Raw genomic sequence first — 21133 nt, forward strand, 5'->3', positions numbered from 1 at the left:
TGATCATTTCTTAGTTCTATGGGTATCTACCTTAGTTCTACCCTAGGATGGATGATAGACAAAATCTAATAACAAGTGAAAATGACATCATTTCTAATATACAATCCTGAAAAAAATGCTTATGCCAGCTTTGCCTCTCTTAGACAACCTGTCTTGGCTTTGTGTCCAATTGGCCAATGGTTTGATTTAACTATATCTGCCAGAATCATCCAAGACTCGTTAACGTCAGACATCTAGTTCAAATGAAATATTAGACTCGGGAATAAAAGGGCCTGTCTGAAGATATATTTAGTTTTCAAAATACATTTCATACGTCATATATTGATCGGTCTATTATTTTGTCGAAAATCCCCTTCAAATGTATCACACATGTTACCTGAACCAAATTGTTAATGTGAACTGCTTTAAAGCCCTGAATTCCACTCTCCTGTTAACTTTTGATAACATGGGGTACGCTCTTTCTGGTTCTCTGTGTTACTGCTGAAAAAAAACTCGAAGTTTAATTTTTCTTTCCCGCACTAATGGCTGTAAAAATAATCGTTTTCATCTTTTTTTAAGAAAAAAAATCTCTTATGACGTCTGTTGTTTGTCGATACTATTTCCTATCCAACAGAACATACAAAATTACAAGAAAACATGTTTCTTTCTTTAAATTTAGAAGAACTCGTAACCTCTCTTCAAGGAACGTTCCACGTTTTCTCCTTCTGACTACCTCAATTGTCATTAGCACGACTCCCTGCTATCTTAACCCCTCAACTTCTCTTAAACCACGTTTTCTTATAGGTACTACAGGTTGCCTCACAGTCGGAAATACACCTATCCCATCGCGCAAAGTATCTTAACCTCCCGGGATAGTTTGTTCCTTGAAGATATTCTAGTGTACATCTGAAATTCTGTGGGCGAACATGTTCACAAATTAGAAGGGATATCAAAACGACATTTTGAAACAATTGTAGAATTTCATCTAATCTTAATCGTAAGATGTCGTAATACATTCCTCTGATAGATATGCATGCTCGTCGGATACTTGCCTAGGAGAATAGCATTTAGTCTCACCCTCCCACGCTTTTTGATAATTGCCTATATTTTTACGTAGCTTGTCTTTCTTTCTATTTTTGTTCCGTTTCCCCCCTTAAAATAGAACACCCAAATAATTTTTTTTATATGTGGCTGAAACACGCCTATATATAAGCTAAAAAACGCATGCCCTCCCCTCTAACTAAGCCTTGTAGTTCAAAACTCAGGCCTTCTAATGCTCTCAAGAGTATTCCTTCTAATGCGAGGAAATACTCTTACAAGGTTGTTTATTCTGAATTGTAGTATTGGCGTCTTCTTTTTGATTATAAGAAATTGCAGGCATCTGAAAGAGGTAATAGAATTATATGTGTATTGGCCCTATCTGACCCTTAAACTCTGTTCTTTCACCCATTTCAGGGTTTAACTGTTGCATTCGTTCAACCATCGGGGGGGTGTAATAATGAAAGACAACTATACCTATGTATTCTAACAAGAAACAAGTAATTTGGTAGATGTATACATTTTTATTGTACTTTTGACAGATGGTTGGTAGTACACTTTTTATTCATAGTATTAAAAATGCTGCTTTTTACATTAAGATTCGTACCAATATCGATTTATTTGCAGTAGAGTGAGAATCGTGGCAGTCTATGTAACGGACAAGGAATATCTAGAGGTGCCTTTATTTCAAGAGGTAAAGGGCTGAACAGACCTTATTTTTTTCATGTTAACAGTGGTTTTGTTTAATACGAGTCTTTTGAGCCAGTTTTCCAAGTAAAATTTCCTTTAGGTTAATACTCCTTTGGGTAATTTTAACCTGACATATATAAGTTCGAAAGTTTGACTCAACAAAACTGAATTCTTTCAGTACTGGATTTGTAAAAAAAAATACTTACTACAGGGGTTCTCAGTCATTCAACCTTGTTTACTATGATGCTTGGTAGCCTGATAAATAATAATTATAATTTATTTATTACCCACAAAAACACTTTACAATAACTGTTAGATTGTGAAGTAAAAGAAATTAAATACACACAAAAATACAAAACATACAAAAACAAAAACTGCTATACATTTTTACTGTACAGAAAAATTAACAAGACGGTTTTGAGGAAAAAAGTTGATCAAGACCAGTACTTAACAGCTTTTCCAACTTTAATACTATGTCAGGTATATTATATTTGTTAATGAGAATCCGGTTACTTGTCCAAAGAAGAATAACTGCTCTGGAATCTTCTTAAGTCACTTTTTCTCAGGATGGGTACAATTCCTGCCCTGTAAAGAACTGAATCATCACAATAGGCAGAGTAGAGTTTCACCAGTGCCTGTTTCCTTCGATTATATTTCCCTCGATTGGAAATAATTTTTGTATATCCAATTATGTTCGTTTAGATTTATCTGAATAATTGCGCTGACAAACTGGAAAAAAATATTAGTAAGGGTTATGCCCAACCACCGTATTGGATTATCTTCTTTGAGTGTTTTACTAATTGGAAACATTTGTTAGAAAACGTAGATTTTTCAGTGGAAATTCCAGCTTTTGGTTTACACTCAAAAGGCTGGAAGAAAATCTTGCGCTTCAACAGCCCTTAAGAGACGGCCAATGACACAACCTAAAATCCTCAGTCAAGTCAGTGGATACCCCTAGGAAGGATACTAAGTATATACTCCCCATTACTTTACTGCTCTTCCCACGACGATTCTAAAATATTGAAATCTCCCCAAGAAAAACCAATTAAATAACGCATAGATTTGTTCCATATAAAATTGGAGCTACTTAAGATAACTAGTATTTTGCTATATCACTATTCTTGACATGTAAAGTCTCTGTGCAAAAGTAAGGCTCATACGGCTTTTGAAAATCCTAAGGCTCGCTCTTTATATTCGCTAGATATGAAAAACAAAAATTGAGATATGTTCCTTATCCTTACCCTGAAAATACAGGTTTCTCGGTTTTATGTTTGGCAGTGGATATTTTTAAACTTGAGCTTCTCAGTTCAAACCCCATACTAGTTGGATCCTTTCTGTATAAATATGTCCAGCTATATGTTGAAAAAGCCCTCCAGAAAATTAAACGAAAGAAGTAAACCTTTAAAATCATCATCTGTCGAAAAAAAAATATCTAACATTTTTCAATCTTCACTCACCTGTCAGCACCACATGATCGCAATGTTATCTAACGTCATAACTGTTTTAATGTGTTTCGGCAAAACAGTAAATGGCTTCTTATCTTTCAACATTACTGTTCTTGGTTTCTCCTAATGTCTGGAAGGAACTTTTTTTTTTCTGTTTGCTATTTTGTCTTGATTCATTTGTATGCAAGGAAAGAATTTGAAAATTTTGTAAATAAACATTGATGACTATTATCTCTATTTGTAAATCTATCACCAGAGAATCATTGACATAAGCTTACCTCAAAATCCAACCCTGGAATGGAATTTTTCTCATTCATTTTATATATTTATTAAATAAAAAAAACAAGTTTTTTCGGCTGAAAGTAAGGAGCGACATTAAAACTTAAAACGAACAAAAATTACTCCGTATATGAAAGGGACTACTCCCTCCTAATCGCCTCGCTCTTTACGCTAAAGTTTGACCTTTTCTCACAACTCTACTTTAAAAAAAAAAAAAACTTTAGCTTAAAGAGCGGGATGTTTAGGAGGCTTATGTTAATAAAAATGCCATTTTGATCGTTTTTTAGCCAACAAGAGATTTTCTCTAGTTATTAGTTAGTATATAGGTCGACTAATTTACTGCTCAGCTTGTAATTCACTTAGTAACTCTTCGACTAATTTCCCTTAATTGTACAGGAATTGTCGTATTGCTAATACACTGCTTAATATTGTCGTTGTTATTATTGCTGGACTAAAAAAAAAGGTTGAGGCTAATTTCCCCCCCCCCTCAAAAATTCTACATAGCCCCAGAATCCAAAGGGCTATTGGTGGGCACTCGAACGTGATTTTGTAGATACGGTTGCCCATCCCATCCTCCTTCTTTAGAAACTTTCTTTAGCCGTGGGAAGTTGACCATTTTGTTTTTTTCCATCCTTATAGCCCCAATCGTCAACTTCAGACTAGACCAGTACTAGCAAGAAAACTTTTTCTCCTACCTCAGATATTTTCTTGTGTGGCTGTCGGTGCTTCATATGTATATTCAGGGAGACCTGAACAGGTAAGATTTTTGAAGCGTTCCACAAAATATCCAGCCTCATGGTCAGACACTGGGCAGAACGGCCAGTGGCTGGACGATGGCTGAAATTAGTCACAGAAAACACATTTCTACAAACAACGCTCAGTGATGCCACAAGAACGCTGATGCCGCTAATTCACCTCGTGTTCTAAAAATATCCGGTTGTCTCCGTTTTATCTTGATTAAAATTTGTTCAAGAATCTATTGGAAAAATCATGAAAAAAATATCAAAAAAGGAAGCATTTTTGGAAGTGCGAAAATTTTTAGCGACAGTGAAAATCAGACGATATAGAATCTGAATTTTGAAACATCATTTTATGCCAATTAAAATTATATGTCAAAGAATTAGAACATTTCAGAAAGGATTGTTTTCAAGATTTTAGTTGTGTAAGAATTGACGTGACGAAAGTATTTCCCAATTTACGAAATTTTAGCAAATCCCATTCTGTCAAAGAGCAGAAATGTCAGTGAAGCATGTGATCGGTTGAAATTTCTAATTGATTCCCACTCTTCCTGATGACAACGAATTTCATTCTATGACAGTTCCAATCTTAAGATCCAAGAGAGAGAAACGTCGGTAAAACATGGGATTTATAGATAAGTCTAGTCACTCACACTGAAGAGTGATGACAATAAATTCCGTTTTAGGTATTTAAGTTGAACATGAATTCAAGTCAAAATGATACGCGAACATAAATTCATTCACACTTACAGCCGCTTAATCTTCACTGTCATGAACAATTCCAGGTTTATTAAGGGAAAGCACCATGGACCAGACTGGTCGATGTAATGGACAGTAAGTAAGAAGCAATCCTTGTCAATAGATAAATTTAAAAAACATGTTTTTTTTTAGCTGAAAGTAAGGAGCGACATTAAAACTTAAAACGAACAGAAATACTTCGTATATGAAAGGGGCTGCTTCCTCATCAACGCCCCGCTCTTTACGCTAAAGTTTGACTCTTTCTCTCAACTCTGCTTTTTAAACAGTAAAAAACTTTAGCGTAAAGAGCGGGGCGTTGATGAGGAAGCAGTCCCTTTCATATACGAAGTAATTTCTGTTCGTTTTAAGTTTTAATGTCGCTCCTTACTTTCAGCTAAAAAAAACCTGTTTTTTTTATTTAATTTCTGAACGTTTTGAATCAATGCATGTTTTGATTTTGGCTCTCCGCAGAGGAATAATATACTCAAATTTAATTAAAAATTATCTAACAAAATATTTTACTAAACCGATTTATAATAGTATTGAACCAGTTACAAAACGAGTTCAGTGCGCATCTAGCATTCATTCAATGCAGTCGCATTTCGCTAGCTCTGATAATTGGTGACGCGTGATTATGGGCACGAATATTTTGGATGCTCGGATATTTGGATATTTTTTAAGAGTACGGTGAAGAAATCAATTAGCAGGTCCTGCGTTTCACTGGGCCACCTGTCAAACGGTGATTGCCACTACTGACGTGGGCCTGCCCCACTAACAGGTACGAGTTTCAAACAGCCTGTCTTGATCAAACAGACTCTTAAAAAGGGATTTAGAACTTTCAATGTCTAATCATCTGAGTTCCCTCCGAGGTTTATGCGACCGTTTCTCAAACTTTATTTGCCCCCAGGGCATAAGTTACAACCCTTACCCCAGGCTTTGGGTGTGGGTGGTTATGCTGACCCTGAAGTTTTTGTTATCTGATCTTTGGGCAATTTCGGACAAACTGGCGATTTCAAAATTTTGATCGGATGCATTTGGGCAAAAGAGGGGGTGTGCAGGGGGGATAAGTGCCCTCTGGGGGGATAGATGCCCTCTCCCGACTCCTTTTGACTCAGAAAAAAGTAAATGGAACTTTGAATTTCCAATCAAATGAGCCACCACTGAAGCTTATACGACCTCTCCGGCACAAAAACTTTATATGCCCTCGGGGCATAACTTAAAGTATTTGCCCCCAGGCTCTGGAGGTTTGGTAGACCCCGGAGTTTTTAATAGCCGATATTTGAACTATTTTTAATAAAATGGCTATCTCAAAATGTTTATCGGACGGGTTTGGGAAATAGGCGTGAGATGACACTAAATGCTCACCGATCTCTTTTGACTCATAAAAAGTGGGCTATAACGTTCAATTTCTAGTCAGATGAGCCCTCTGTTAAAATTATACGAGCACTCCTTCTATAAAACCATGTATGCCGCAAGGGCATAACTTACAACGTTGCCCCCGAGGCCTGGGGTGTATTTTCGACCCAAAAGTTTTTGTTACATGATCTAGTTGCCCTCCGATCTCTTTTGACTCTTAAAAATTGAACTAGAACCTTCAATTTCCAATAAAATGAGCCCTCTGAAGTTTGTACGAGCATTCCTTCTATAAGAACCATATATACCCCCATGGCATAACTTAAAACTCCTTCCCTCAGGCCCTGTGGGTTTCTCTTGACTTCGGAGTTTTTGTTAAATGATCTTTGAAACATTTTTAACAAAATGGCTATCTCACATTTTTATCGGATGTGTTTAAAAAATGGTTTGTGGGGGCTAGTTGCCCACTGATATTTTTTGACTCTTAAAAAGGTCACTAGAACTTCTGATTTTCAATCGAATGAGCTGCCTCTGAAGTTTTTACAATTACCACTTTCACATGATGTGCCTCTAAAAAAATAATAATAAAACATTGGAGCCGTATGGCTTTTACTGTAGGCAACCCTATAGCGCTGCCTCTGATATTTCAGACAAAGCCGAAGCCATTCAAAAAAGTTAGGAAGCTGCTCTTCATATTGTTGTTCGCCTATGTCTTCAACAATTCTATCGAACTTGAAATGTGTTTATCCGAAACGTCTGTGTTTTCTCTTCCTGACATTGGCGTTGTGGATGCTATTGTTCATTAGGTTAAAACACGTTTTTTTAACTGAAAGTAAACAGAAACATTAAAACTTTAAACGAACATAAATTATTCCGTAAGTACAAGGGCCTGTCCCCTCCTCAACGCTCGACTCTTTACGCTTAATTTTGACTCTTTCTCACAAATCTACTTTATAAAACAGTTAAAAACTTTAGCGTAAGGAGTGGGACGTTGAGGAGGAGACAACCCCTTTCATATACAGAATAATTTCTGTTCATTTTAAGTTTTAATGTCACTCCTTACTTTCAGTTCAAAAACTTTTTTTTATTTTAATTCAGAACTTTTTTTATATAATGCGTGTTTTGAATTGGGATCACCGAACATAATTAATTAAAACGAACTTTGCATATTACCTTTACTTTTTTTTAACTAATAATAACCATATAATAATGTAAGTTTGATTTTTTTTTTTTTACAGTTGTTCAAGAATGGCTTCTGAATCTCAAAGGCTCTTTAATTAAAATAATAACCTCTTTTAAAAGTTAAATAAGAAACAAGAGCGTAAAAGCGTCCTATTGAGTGGAGGCAATCCATCTCATATACGTAATATTTTCGGTTCGTTTTAAGTTTTATTGTTGCTTCTTATTTTCTTTTCAAAAAAACTTGTGTTTTTATTTTATTGCTGATCATTTTTTTAAAATGTCTGAAAATCCAGCTGTCCCTCCATGGAAAATTTCCTTCACCCACGGGAAATTTCTCCATGGAAAGACCCTCCCACGTAACTTAAATTAGTGATATTTGTGGAACTAATATTGTAAAATAGTAACAAAACGCGAAAGAGGTCGAAACCTTTTTTATGAAAATGAAAGTCATATGTTGAGCAATTTTCAAATGACTGAAAAGAATGATATAAAAGATCTTTCAAAGATATACGTAATAATTTATGTTCATTTAACTTTCAACGCTATTCTTTACTTTCAGTTGGAAAAAACTTGTTTTTTTATTATTTTATAACAACCACTAGTCATGAACATTCAATATCTTCTGTTCATTAACACATAAAAATCATAGTTATGAAGCTGCTCAAGGTAAAATTAAACGCCAAGATTGGCTCAAACTAATTATTGCTAATATCGGACATTATTTAACAAAATTCGAACTTTAGCGTAAAGAGCAAGGTATTGAGGTGGTGGCAAACTTCCTCATATACATAATATGAAGGGGTTCGCCCCCTCGTAAATGCCTCGCTCTTTACGCTAAGCTTCTAATTTTGTTCCAATTCTTTAAGAATGACCCCTGAAGGCCGTTTAATTAGAATAAATAGCTCTTTTGTAATTGCTAAAAAAAAACTTTCGCGTTGAGAGCGAGGCATTGACGAGGGGACGCACCCCCTCATGTACGTATCAATTTCTCTTTGGTTTTAAGTTTTAATTTTAGTCCTTAATCTCTTTTGAAAAAAACTTGTTTTTTTATTTAATTTCTCATTGTTAAATAAATAATGCTGGGAAATCCATTCTTCCCCCATAAAAATATCCCCCATAGCCCTTTCCCCTACCTTTCCCCTCACCAGAAAGAATTCACCCTTAAAACTTCTGTATACCTCCCAATAACCAATACTAGGCTATATGTAAATAATAGGCAAAGTTCATAACTTGCTGCCCTTCCCCTGGGACTGTGGGGGATTAAGTTGTCCTGGAAGATATAGTTATTAGGTATTTCAACTATGTCGAACAAAATGGCCATATCAAAATTTTGATCCGGTGACTTTGGGAAAAAATGAGCGTGAGAGGGGGCCTAGGCCTCCAATTTTTTGCACTTAAAAAAGGTTCTAGAACTTTTAACTTCCGTTTGAGCGAGCCCTCTTGAGAAATCTTAGGACCACTGGGTCCATACAATCATCCCTGGGGAAAAAAGCAAAAAAATAAACACGCATCCGTGATCTTTCTTCTGGCAAAAAGTACAAAATTCCACATTTGTGTAGAGAAGAGCGTGAAGCCTCTACTGTAAGGTTCTCTGATATGCTGAATATGATGGTGTAATTTTCATTAAGATTCTTTGCCTTTTAGAAGGTGTTTCCCTCTTTTTTCTGAAATAAGGCAATTTTTTTCAGGCTCGTGACTTTTGATGGGTAGGACGAAAGTTGATGAAACTTATATATTTAAAATCAGCATAAAATCCAATTCTTTTGATATCTCTATTGGCATCGAAATTCTGTTTTTTAGAGTTTCGTTTTCTATTGAGCCAAGTCACTCCTTACTTACAGTTCGTTAGCACGAACTGTTTGATTTAAAGATCTAACCACTTACTTGGATTTTTCTTGCATCATTGTTGCTACACAAAAGCTGTTTAGCCATTCAACCTAGAAACATAATACATTGTAGATGGTTTTTGCAACCCTATACAGTAATGTAGGTAATAACCCCTTACCCCCCCAAAAAAAACAAAACAAACAACAACACAAAAGTTGAATTTGAAGGATGTCAGGTGAGGACCTTCTTTCCAAATAACACTTTTTTAAAGGAGCCATTTATAAGGGCGGAAAGCCCGAACTACCAATTGTAGTAATCGGTGTGAGCGGAGGGAGATAACTTTCGCAAGACTAAGAGCTGGCAAAATTGATTTTGATTTATTCAAAATCGAGTTTTTTAGTGTGTAATGTGTTTCAGATAAACTAGTTAAGCTAGATGCAGGAATAGTTTTATTTCCTGATGGTTTCATACAATAATTAAATAAAAAAACAAGTTTTTTAAACTGCAAATAAGGAGCGACATTAGAACTTAAAGCGACTCATTTGTTCTTGTTTTTTTTTCTGCCTATTGTGAAAATTCAATTGCTAAACTGTTATCTGACTTGTAACCAACCAAATTCCAATGTTCAGCTGTTACCGATTAGACATGTGAAAAAGCTAAATTCCCTTTAAATCTGGTCGTAATGTAGAAGGAAGTCAACAGTCTTTAGATATTCTGGTACAAACCTCAACGAGCAACTAAGCCAATGAGAAAGGAGGAAATCTTGTTACGTAGTTCAATGCTATAGGAAATAGAATTCGCTTTCAACCTAGGAGAATCGCGTTAACACGAAATTTGCAAGTTTTTTTTTGGCTAAATGGCTTTCTCATAGTTTTGATCGAATGATTTGGAGAAAAAAGGGAACGGTGGTGGAAGCCTAGTTGCCCTGCGATTTTTTGGTTACTTAAAAAGGCAGCTAGAACTTTTAATTTTTTACGAATGTTTTTATTGATAAACGATAAACGTAACTTATAAATTAGCTTACGTAACGAACTTTTGCAATCTCATGTTTTTATTACATATTGTCCCAATTCATTAAGAATGACCACTGAATCACAAAAGCCGTAGAATAAATAGTTGAAATCACTAAAAACACTTTAGCGTAAAGAGCGAGGTATTAGCAGGAGGTGAGCCCCTCATATGCGTGATAATTTCTGTTCGTTTTAAGTTTTAATGCTGCTCCTTACTTCCAGTTGAAAAAACTTTTCGTATTTATTTTTTCATTGTTTTTTTTTAATAATGCTAGAAAATCCTGCGCTCCCTTCATGGAAATTTTCTTCCTCCATGACAAATTCCTCGATGGAAAGTTCCCCAACATATCCCCCTCTTGTAAACCCCTCCCCCAACCAAAAAATCCCCCTGAAAACGTCTGTACACTTCCCAATAACCATTACTATATGTAAGCACTGGTCAAAGTTTGTAACTTGTAGTCCCTCCCACGGGGACTATGGGGGAGTAAGTCGTCCCCAAAGACATAGTTATAAGGTTTTTCGACTACGCTGAATAAAATGGCTATCTCAGAAATTTGATCCGTTGACTTTGGGAAAATAGTTAGCGTGGGAGGGGGGCTAGGTGCCCTCTAATTTTTTTGGTCACTTAAAAAGGCCGCTAGAAATTTTCATTTCCGTTAGAATGAGTCCTTTTGCAAGATTTTAGGACCACTGGGTCGATACGATCACCCCTGGGGAACAAAAAAACAAAACAAACAAACAAATAAACACGCATCCGTGATCTGCCTTCTGGCAAAAATACAAAATTCCACATTTTTGTAGATAGGAGCTTGAGACTTCTACAATAGGGTTCTCTGATACGCTGAATCTGATGGTGTGATTTTCGTTAAGATTCTATGACATTTAGGGGGTGTTGCCCTCTATTTTCTAAAAATAAGGCAAATTTTTTCAGGCTCGTAACTTTTAATGGGTAAGACTAAACTTGATGAAACTTATATATTTAAAATCAGCATTAAAATGCGATTATTTTGATGTAGCTATTGGTATCAAAATTCCATTTTGTAGAGTTTTGGTTACTATTGAGCCGGGTCGCTCCTTACTACAGTTCGTTACCACGAACTGTTTGATATAACAGGAAGCGCAGTAGCACTGCCTGAGTTCGGACTGAAGTAGCTTCCATGCATCACTTATCTATTTTATTTATTTTACGAGTCAACTTCGCATGAAAGGATGGTCGTAGAAATTCTGGAGGGGTCCAATTTAATTGACAGTTGAAAGTTTAAGTGGTTCTTTCAAAGGCGTAAGGTGATTGGAGGGCAACCACCTGGAAATGCTTCGATGTTCACATAATTCTAAGCGGTGTACCACTATTAGTATGCACTTTAGAAACATAAAAGTGATTCCTGCTCAAGATTTAAAGGCAGTGTTTTGGATGTATGCTGTCGTAAAGTACTTTTTTTTTCGTTGAGATAAAATCTGTGGGAGATAAGGGAGAAGGCTTTGACTAGCACAGTGAAACGTTTCAAATGAGTGATATATTAAATAAACATGATTAGCATACAGTTTAACACACATTACTCTGTAAAGATATAGCAACTATTTAAAAAAAAATAACAGAAAACAGCTCGGCCCTGTAGAGCTCTTAGATAAGGCCATGGTGACTCTTTTCCCACTCAAGCTTTTAATTAAAGGTTACATGACCATAGATAACAACTGAATAAGGCGGAAAAGCCTATGACAGTAAATTGCCTTACAAGACATAAAACCCTTCCCTCGTCTCCAAATCTTCCTTCCTCTTCAGCTTCCTAGATTTTTACAACTATGTCTATGGACTAAATTCAATATCAACTTTTTAGAAAGAACTAATTCTGCTCTGTCAAATGTTCCTTTTCAAAAACCTAACAAACGAATTTTCCTTTTTTGTATGTATATAACCTGGTTTTACATCTACTTTTTGAACTTTTGCAAGACATGTCTTCATGTTGAGAAAGATGTACCTCTTTGATCTGAAATCAGACAGCATACGTAAGGAAAAATAAGAATCAACAATTCTATGATTGAAAATGTGCTCTGGTTTCCTTAAGAATAAATAAAATAGAGTAAATTGCATTTAAAACTAAGAGAAATATTTTGACTTTTTGTTCTTAAATTCCAGGTGCCAGGTACAATAAAGGTAGGCATTTTGTTGAACTCGTTCTTCATTAATTCTGCAGGTCGAACAATCTGTTCTGCAGCACTTTTTTATTCTGTCGCACTTTTTTTATTCTGCAATACTTCGAACAATCTTTTTTTCTGATATAACACATTAAGCTTCGTATTTACAAAGAGGGGATCTATTTTAATTTTTTCGGAAAATTTTCCTTTAAATGGGAAATCATCGTATCAAGATTTTACTGTAAGAATCACAGCTTAGATACCAATACAATTATGAAAACTCCTATCTTGCCCATAAGAAGCTTTTAGTACAGAGCTCTGAACTTGGCGCCTCCTCCAAGCCCGCGCTCCGACGCATAGATCGTATTACAACACTATAGTCTGGAACGCAATTTTGTGGAACGCAATATAGTCTGGAACACAATTTTGCATACACAGCTTAGATAAAAATACCAGTTTCCTGTTATCAATTAGATACCAATACCAGTTTCCTGTCTCCAGCCGCTAGCATCGCTACCTCGCACTGTGTCCCAAAAATAAATCGATTTTTCATAACTACATTGGTATCTAAGCTGTAAAGCTGGTGTAAGCTGTGTAAGCTGGTATCTAAGCTAAGTATATAAGCTGTGGTTAAAATATGCATCGCAGAAATTAAGTTAAGGAGCTGCTTCTATCTGATGTGGTTCCATTACTAGTAGTCAGTAATGTGTCTTTTTGAAAGCTGTAAGCAGAATTTGTACTGTAAGAACTATTTATTCCAATTTTCAATATTCTTTGATCCAACATGACAGGTTACTTAAGTTGGAATCCATAATCAGTAAATAAGCCAAAATTAACCATTTGACTATTGTTTTTTATATATAGCTACCTGTTTAAATTGAAGTATATCAGAAATTTTTAATAGCTATTAATTATCTACCGTACATTGTAATATGGCTAAAATGAATGATAAAAATCAATTAACTAAAAATTTGGGATCAGTAAAAAGAAGAACCTTTCTCTATTTTGACCTAATATTCCAAACATTAAAAGTTTAATTTTTTTTTTAATACTTGTGTTACAAACTTTACTACACTTTGGAAGATTTTCAAATTTTAGGACTGTTTTTCGTCTTTAGTTTAAGTTGTTCTGCGTTAAACTAAAATTGTATTTTGGCTCTTATTGGGAAGTAACTGTAGCTGCAATCATTACCAATAACGTATTCAAAACAAATTTTCGAAATCACACCAAAAGTTGGTGGTATTCATATGCTTACCCCTGATTGATAATACACTTTTTTTTGCTTTTTTCTGTTTTTGTTTTTTAATCATTATTCTTGGCAAGGCTGTTATATGTTTGTTCTCTCCAAAATTTTAACTTATTAATCAGTATCTCCTTTATCCTATGTTGTTTTATAAATAGTCTGATAGGTTTTCGGTTATTTTTCCTTGGTTGCGGATGATTATGAGAGGGTTTTCCCTAATTCAAGTATAAGTTTGTACTGGTACCAATAAGATCAGCAGTTCTCTGAGAGAAGAACTACTGGTACCAATAAGAGAATTATTTTCCCTTTTCGATTTTTCTACTAATTGTCTCTTACCGTATTTCGGTATTTTATTCTTTTCTTTCTTTTTCTCTTATTTCCTTTCCCATTTTTTGTTATTAAATCCTTACATCGACTTTCTAATATTTGACCTATGTCAAAAACCAATTGATTAAATCCATAACAAACGGACTGTATTTAAAAGAAAATCACCTACTAGTTTGGATGTGACAATAGTGCCTTTAATTCGGCTAGTACGCATAAATTTTATACGAGAGGAAGGTACAAAAACACTGAAAAAAATGGGTAGGAACTGCCATCAATTATAAAGAAATTACAATAAAATCTAAAGTTCTGGGGGTGGATGGGGGGTAAAGGGGAGAGCACCTGAGCCAAAAGATCCGTCCCCTTACGAATATACTTATACTTATTTCGTACTTGTATTCATATGTTCTGACTAAGAGTATGTACTTATGTTCATTTTAGAGTGAATGAAATAAAAATTGCAGAAATTAACTCTTTTTCATCTTTTTTAGCATTAATCCTTATATTTATTCTAGAGAATATTTTTGTGACCATAAAACACTAAAACTCGGTCGAATGGTCGTAACTTAAAGATTTCAAATTTTAGTTAAATCTCAAAGTTATTTTTGATTTATTTTTCTTCTGGGCAAATAGTTCAAGGAAGATCTTGGGAAATTGTCTGTCAAATACAATTTGCAAATTTACCCCTCTCAGTTTTTTTCAGGTAAATTATCTTGCTTGTCATAACATATTTACTGTTTTACTCACTTCTCAAGTTAGCAAAATTTTGTTTCGTTTTGAATCTAGTTTTCCCTTTTTTACTACATTTTTCACGAATGCATTTAAAATTGAAAAGTTTTCCCTTCCTAGATTCTAGCTAATGGAATAATTTAAGTTTTATGACAGGGAAATAGTCTTAGTAAGCAGAACTATATCTTTCATGCCAAAGAAACAAATTTAGGAATAATTTTATGGTTTTGTATGTCTGTTAGTGACATTTATCTTGATGATACAGCAGTTTCTACTAATAATTGAAAAAATAATTAAACCCAATTCAATTACATTATTAAAAATTATAACCAACTTAAATTGCCCTGTATATAGGGAGGTGGTGGGGGGGGGGTTACTGCCTTCATCAACCCCCCAGTGTCCATGCTAAAGTCTAACCAGTGCTTATAATGAATACAGTCTAGTGTTGAATAATTGTGGCCAGTTTTTAATTTGAGTGTTTTATTGATACCAATAGACATATCAAAAGTAATGGGTTCTTTGTGCTGATTCGAAATACACAAAATGCATGAAGTTCAATCTTACCTAACAAAAACTACGAGCCTGTGAATTTTGCCTGGTTTTGAAAAAGAGGGAAATATTCCAAAAAGTCAAGGGATCTTAATGAAAATCACACCATTGGATCTAGTATAATAGAGAACCCTACTGCGGAGGTTTAAGCTCCTACACGCAAAAGTGTGAATTTTTTTTGCCAGAAGAAAGATCGCAGGTGTTCGTGCATTTGTTTTTCTTTTTTTTCTTTCCAGGGGTGATCGTATTGAACAAATGTTCTGAAAAGATCGGGAGAGGGCTCATTTGAACGGAAATTAAAAGATTTAGTATCCTTCTTAAGCTGACAAATAGACTACAAGACAAATAGCCCTCCTCCCACACCTCTTTTTTCCCAAAGGACGTCTAATCAAAAATTTGAGATACTGATTTTGTTCAGCATAATTGGAAGGTCCAATAAATTTGGTTTTGGATGTGACACTATCTCCCACGGTCCCAGGGGAAAGGGTTCTAAGTTGTGAAATTTGGCCCTTGTTTACATACCATATAGCATTTGTTATAAGGAAATATACAGGCACTTTTTGGGAGGGGGCATTTTCTTCGGGGGGCATTTTCCACGGGGAGAATTTTCCTTGGGGAGGAAAGTATCCACGATTAACTTTTAAATTGAAGGATTTGCCTGAATCCATATACAGACTTTTTTGTGTGTCTTGCCTTCTGTTTCGTGACTCATTTTAGCATGCGAAGATGTTCTGGGGAATTATGCGAGGTAAATTAGCAACGGAGTTGGAATTTGTAAGAGGAATTTTTCTAGGGAGGGGGAATTTCTACGGGAGAAACTCTACATAGGACATTTTGCGCGGGAGAAAGTTTCCATTGGGGATGGCGAAATTTTCCACGAAATGGGCTTCCAGAAAAATTTTCCATGGAGGGGGGGATCTCCGGTATTATTTGAAACCAGTTTATAAATTAAATAAATTGCAAGTCTTTTTCTTAAATGAATGTTAGGAAAATTTTCCATGCGGAATTGTCCACAGGAAATTTACGGAGGAATTTTCAACGAGTATAAAGTTGTTCTGGGAGATTTCCTCGAGGGTGTGGGATTTTCCATGGATGAATTTTACGTAGGGGCTGCAAATTTTTATCATGGAGGGAGAGGCGGAATTTCTGGAATATACGGTCAGAAATTAAATAAAAAAAAAAAAATTTTTTTTTTCAGCTGAAAGCTAGGATTAACACTGAAATTGAAAGCAAAGAAATATTGTTCCATATATGAGGGGGACTGTCGCCTCCTCAATTCCTTATTTTTTACGCTAAAGTTTTCCCCTGTTTCTTTAAGAACGATTCCTGAAACATAATGGTTATTTAGTTGGAATAAGAGGCTTTTTTAAAGCAATAAAAAAATTCAGCATAAGGAGCGAATAATCGAGGAGGGGACAGCCCCACACATATACGGAATAATTTCTATTTATTTTAAGTTTTAATGTGACTCCTTACTTTCAGCTTTATAAGCATTTTTTTTAACCAAATATTGTTATGAGTAGACCTTTACCAGTTACCGTCCAAAGCATTTGAACTGAAAGTTCTATTGGTAAAAACAAATGCAAACAGATAAGCTCTTTCATCGTTTAGACATTAAAAAGAAAAAAGATAACTGAACTTTAAATCACATTGCTTTTGCGTTAGAACTTTCATTCCTGAGACTCAGGAAGCGAGTTGACCTTTGCGGAAAGAGTGGAGGTTTGAGCGAGAATCCCTCCAACTCTTATTAAGGGAAACTAGTCGTGTTTTAGGAGCTACACCATTTTGTCTTTTTTTCTTTGTGCCGATTCAACTGGTCAGATTGAGGGATATGATATTACATTTTTGAGAAATTTGTATAATTTGCGCGTGGCGGCAAAAAATATGTTTGAAAAACTATGCATAATTCTTTTCTGGAAGGTCAAAATGTGAGAGCTAAAAAGCAGTTTTATAGTGTAGCCTATTGCAGAAAATTTTAGCCGAATTTATTCCGCAAAACTTCCAATCTCTTTTCACCATGTTCTACTTTCAAGTACAAAATTTCGTTTAAGTAGACAGGCTAATAGACAGTAGTTTTAAATTGAAGTTAACTAAAATTTAAAGGTGCTTAAGAAACTTGACGATGCTCTAGCCCGATTACTCAAATATTTTTTTAAAATATAGAATAGAAAAATTCACAGCTCCTAAAAAACGAACGTTTTCTTAAGAGCCTCCAATCATTTGTGGCAATTATGGTTTGTTTTAAGTTTGAAGTGATTATTGATTGTAATATCGGTTTGTTTGGTTTCATCTATTCATTTATATAAGTATCTTTTATCTATAATACTGATGTTTCTTTTTATTTTGTTTCCGTTTGTTTTAAGTTTCATTTACCTATTCCCAGTAGCTTCTGTACCATTCCATTTTGACTTATAATATGACTTTATTTCTGTTCACTTCGTGTTTTAATATGGCCCTTAACTTTTTGAATTTTTTTTTCGTAGAATGGTTTTTGAACTAATCCTATAATAACTGATGCATTAATAGATTAACACTATGCATGAATAATACAACTGTTTGGTGGATAAAGAGATAATAAAATCTTTGGGGACAAACTTCAGTTTTGGGGATGAACTCCAGCAAACTGAACTAGAGTATGTCCCAAGAGAGTGTGAAATTTTGGACCTTATTGCAAACTTTTCAGGGCCTTAGGCCAGATATATAAGATCCTCTGCTCCCTTGTTAAAAGCTAGTATGTATCTACCCTACATTGTGCAAAAATTAAGCTTGGAAAAGTAAGGTTGTCAAAACAAAGGTTTAGAGTAATTTGTTGTCTCCAACTTTTCATAGACTTTACTAACTGAGGACTATGCTGAGGGATGGAATGCCGCTATCTGTTGGCGTATGTTTTCAGGCACTAGAGTGTTTGTGATAGTTTTAAACTGATGGAATGTCTCCGAATTTTCGCTCAATATTAGTTTAGAAGAAAATTGTCGTTTTGTGGCACGAAATGACCCAAAAAACTTCTTTCTTTGGCAAGATTTTTTTTTGTTATAGTGTTGTTATACTTTTTATGATGTTGCCTTAATAAAAAGCTATAGTTCTCGATTTTTTAATTTGATTTTGCCTCCCTTTTGATAATTAACTGTCCTTTGAAGTTAGACGGAATTTAAATCAAATTAATAAACTCCGTTTCAAATTACCCATTTAAAGTTCAAAAGATGTTGGAGGACAAACAAACTCTCATTCAAGAAACTTTGTGCCCCCCAGGCATTCGCAAAGCCCCACGCAGTATCGTAACAGAATTTGAATATTATCATTTTAAAAGAACAGTCAAAAAGTAAAAAATAACTTGGTTATGGGAGGAAAATGATTTATACAGCTCCAGGTCAAGTCCCCAATTTCACTAAAAGGGCAAACTTTTTACCTCGTTAAAATTACAAATATCACACAATTTACTTTATACATTCATAAATGAGGACCCATTACAAATAAGCCCCCCCCCCGCTTCGTAAGTACAAAAATGTTGCACCTCTTTTGACTAGCGATCGAGAGACCTTTAAGCTACTGTAATTTAAGGAACAAGAACAGGCTTCTTAGCCAAAGCCTCCTTCATTATCATCAATATTGATGTGTTTTGTTTTACCTAGTGAATGTGTGGTTGAAATTTTCGCCAAAAATATGGGACTACAATTGGAATTTTGGCCGCATATTTGTCTTTATGATTCTGTGTACTCTAATAGCAAGGTACGAAGCAGAGGTGAAAGGAAATACGCACGAAAAATACCCAGGAAAAAGAGTCAATTTTTTGTATGAGAAAAGGGAATAGGGGAAGTCACTACGTAAACATTAGGCAACGTATAAAGAATCTTTAACACTCCAAATTAGATACCCTGGTCGCGTGCACAAGTTTCGTGAGGGCCCACTCTTCAGAAACACCCTGTTTTACGATTTTCATATAGTCTCCTATAATTTTCACGCAATTCTCCAATTGCTCTTTTTTACACTTACCTTCTGAATTCACAACCAAATCCCATGAAACACACCTTTCTCTAATTCGATTCCCCGTATGTGCCTGAGATACTTCCAAGCGAGTTGCAAACTTGCAATCGTATTAAACACTAGGTTCTCAGCCATCAGAGTGCAACTTAGCAATTCTTTACTTCTTTTTTATGCCTCTTAAATAAAATTTATGAAGATCCATTCCTCTCCGACTATAAAATGCAAGGCTTTAAAAAACGTTCTTTATGAAGTCACGAAGTTGCAAAGAATGTTGCTGTCACCGATTTTTGATTAAGCTACTTTTCTTCCACAATTTTCTTCCATGATGATAAACATAAAATTTGAAACTAGCAAACATCTGCTTAATTGCTATAAGACTGAATTATTCCATGCAGATGATGATAATGATGATTTTATTAAGTGACTAAACCTTTAAAAGTATTTCACTGCTAAAAATCTACAATCTAACGCTACAAAGAAAGAAAAACAATAGTTTAAATTAAACTAATAAATACTGCATTCAAAGGCAACAATCATGTATAAATATCAAATATTAACATCAAACAAGTCTTCTAATTGAATTCAAAAATCTGTTCGAACATTTCCTAAATACTTTATCAGAAACTACTGAAATAGGATAATAATCGAAATTATTTCCTAGAGATTGGAGTTCTAGTTCCATACTAAAACGTTGTAAAAAATAAACAGGGTAAGTAAACAGGAAGTTCCACACAGATATTGAATGATTAATTCAGGTAAGCTATTAAGAAGAGTCTCTGAAGACTCACACCCCTCTCCTCCTTCACCCTGTTTCTTATATTGAGTAATATGCTTTGTTGATTTAAATATATTTTATTTTGTTTTATTTTAGATTATTTTTTATGAGTAATACATTTTATGTCTATAGCTCAATATTTTGGCGTCATCAGCATGTTTATGATATATTTTTCGTTTGCTCTAATTTTTTTGAAATTTCAAGGACCCAAATTCTTTGGGTCCTGAAATTTCAAGGACCCAGATTGAAAATTGCACTCAATTAACTCTTTTGTGAGGCTTAGATAGAACTTTAAGTTTGACTTGAATCTTCTCAGCAAGTTTGTCAGAAAGTTTGTTTTTTGGGGTCTTTTTTTGGAGTATCGGTTGCTATTAGCCGATGTCTTCACTAACTATTTGTTACCCCAAATTCTTTAGACAGAAATCAGAATACATAGATGCCCTCCCACTATGGGACGAAACTTCTCTGAAGGACTCTTTTGCCACGTTAGTACTTCCTACGTAGGTTAGGCAACATAATTAAAAATGAAATGACTGAGGTATTCATATACCTAGCTCTACAACTTTCCATGTTTTCTTTACCCTTTGGGCTTAATAAAAACGTATTTGGTTGTGCTTTTGCTCACAGGGTTCTTTAAAGAGTTATAGCTAAAGCGAAAGGTTCGGGCTTGCCCCTATTTATAGGTAGCGTAGACATATCATCGGCTTTTGACTCAGTAATTCAAGCGCTAGTATTAACAAAGTTGTTGGAGTGCGGAGTTAACGCTTACATTGTAGCAAGTCTTAAATGTAGATAGGATAACTCTTTCATTAGAATTAAGTTAAATGGAAAAACTGTGTCACGACCAGTGAAAATTATACGAGGTCTGAAACAAGGTTCAATACTTAGCCCTGTGCTGTTCAGTATGTTGACTTAATCTGTAACTAAAGGTATTAATGGAGGCCTTATAATTGATTTGTGCGATATTAGTCTATTGTGTTACGCTGACGATCTACTTATGACAATTAACAACCTTTCTACTCTCCAGTGCAATCTAAACCAGCTAACTCGTGGATATGATTGTTTAGGCCTAAGTGTGAACGCTAAGAAAACAGAGTTTTTAATCTTTGGTTCACGGCCGT

At 34.9% G+C, this 21133-nt stretch overlaps 1 protein-coding gene across 4 annotated transcripts in view; it reads left to right on the top strand.

The window, feature by feature from the left end:
• The first annotated feature begins 827 nt into the window (after positions 1-827).
• Positions 828-21133, top strand: part of LOC136042011 (glutamate-gated chloride channel-like) — a 261734-nt gene continuing 241428 nt past the window's right edge. For 2 of the 4 annotated variants that reach the window (XM_065726850.1, XM_065726852.1), the window contains exon 1: positions 828-976. The gene's annotated coding sequence lies outside the window, so the exon portion shown is untranslated. Of the gene's footprint in view, positions 977-5502; positions 5685-21133 lie in introns of those variants that run through there. The other 2 variants (XM_065726853.1, XM_065726851.1) reach the window with 2 other exon arrangements.

Source organism: Artemia franciscana, unplaced genomic scaffold (genome assembly GCF_032884065.1).
Source record: "Artemia franciscana unplaced genomic scaffold, ASM3288406v1 PGA_scaffold_55, whole genome shotgun sequence".
Lineage (NCBI taxonomy): Eukaryota > Metazoa > Arthropoda > Branchiopoda > Anostraca > Artemiidae > Artemia > Artemia franciscana.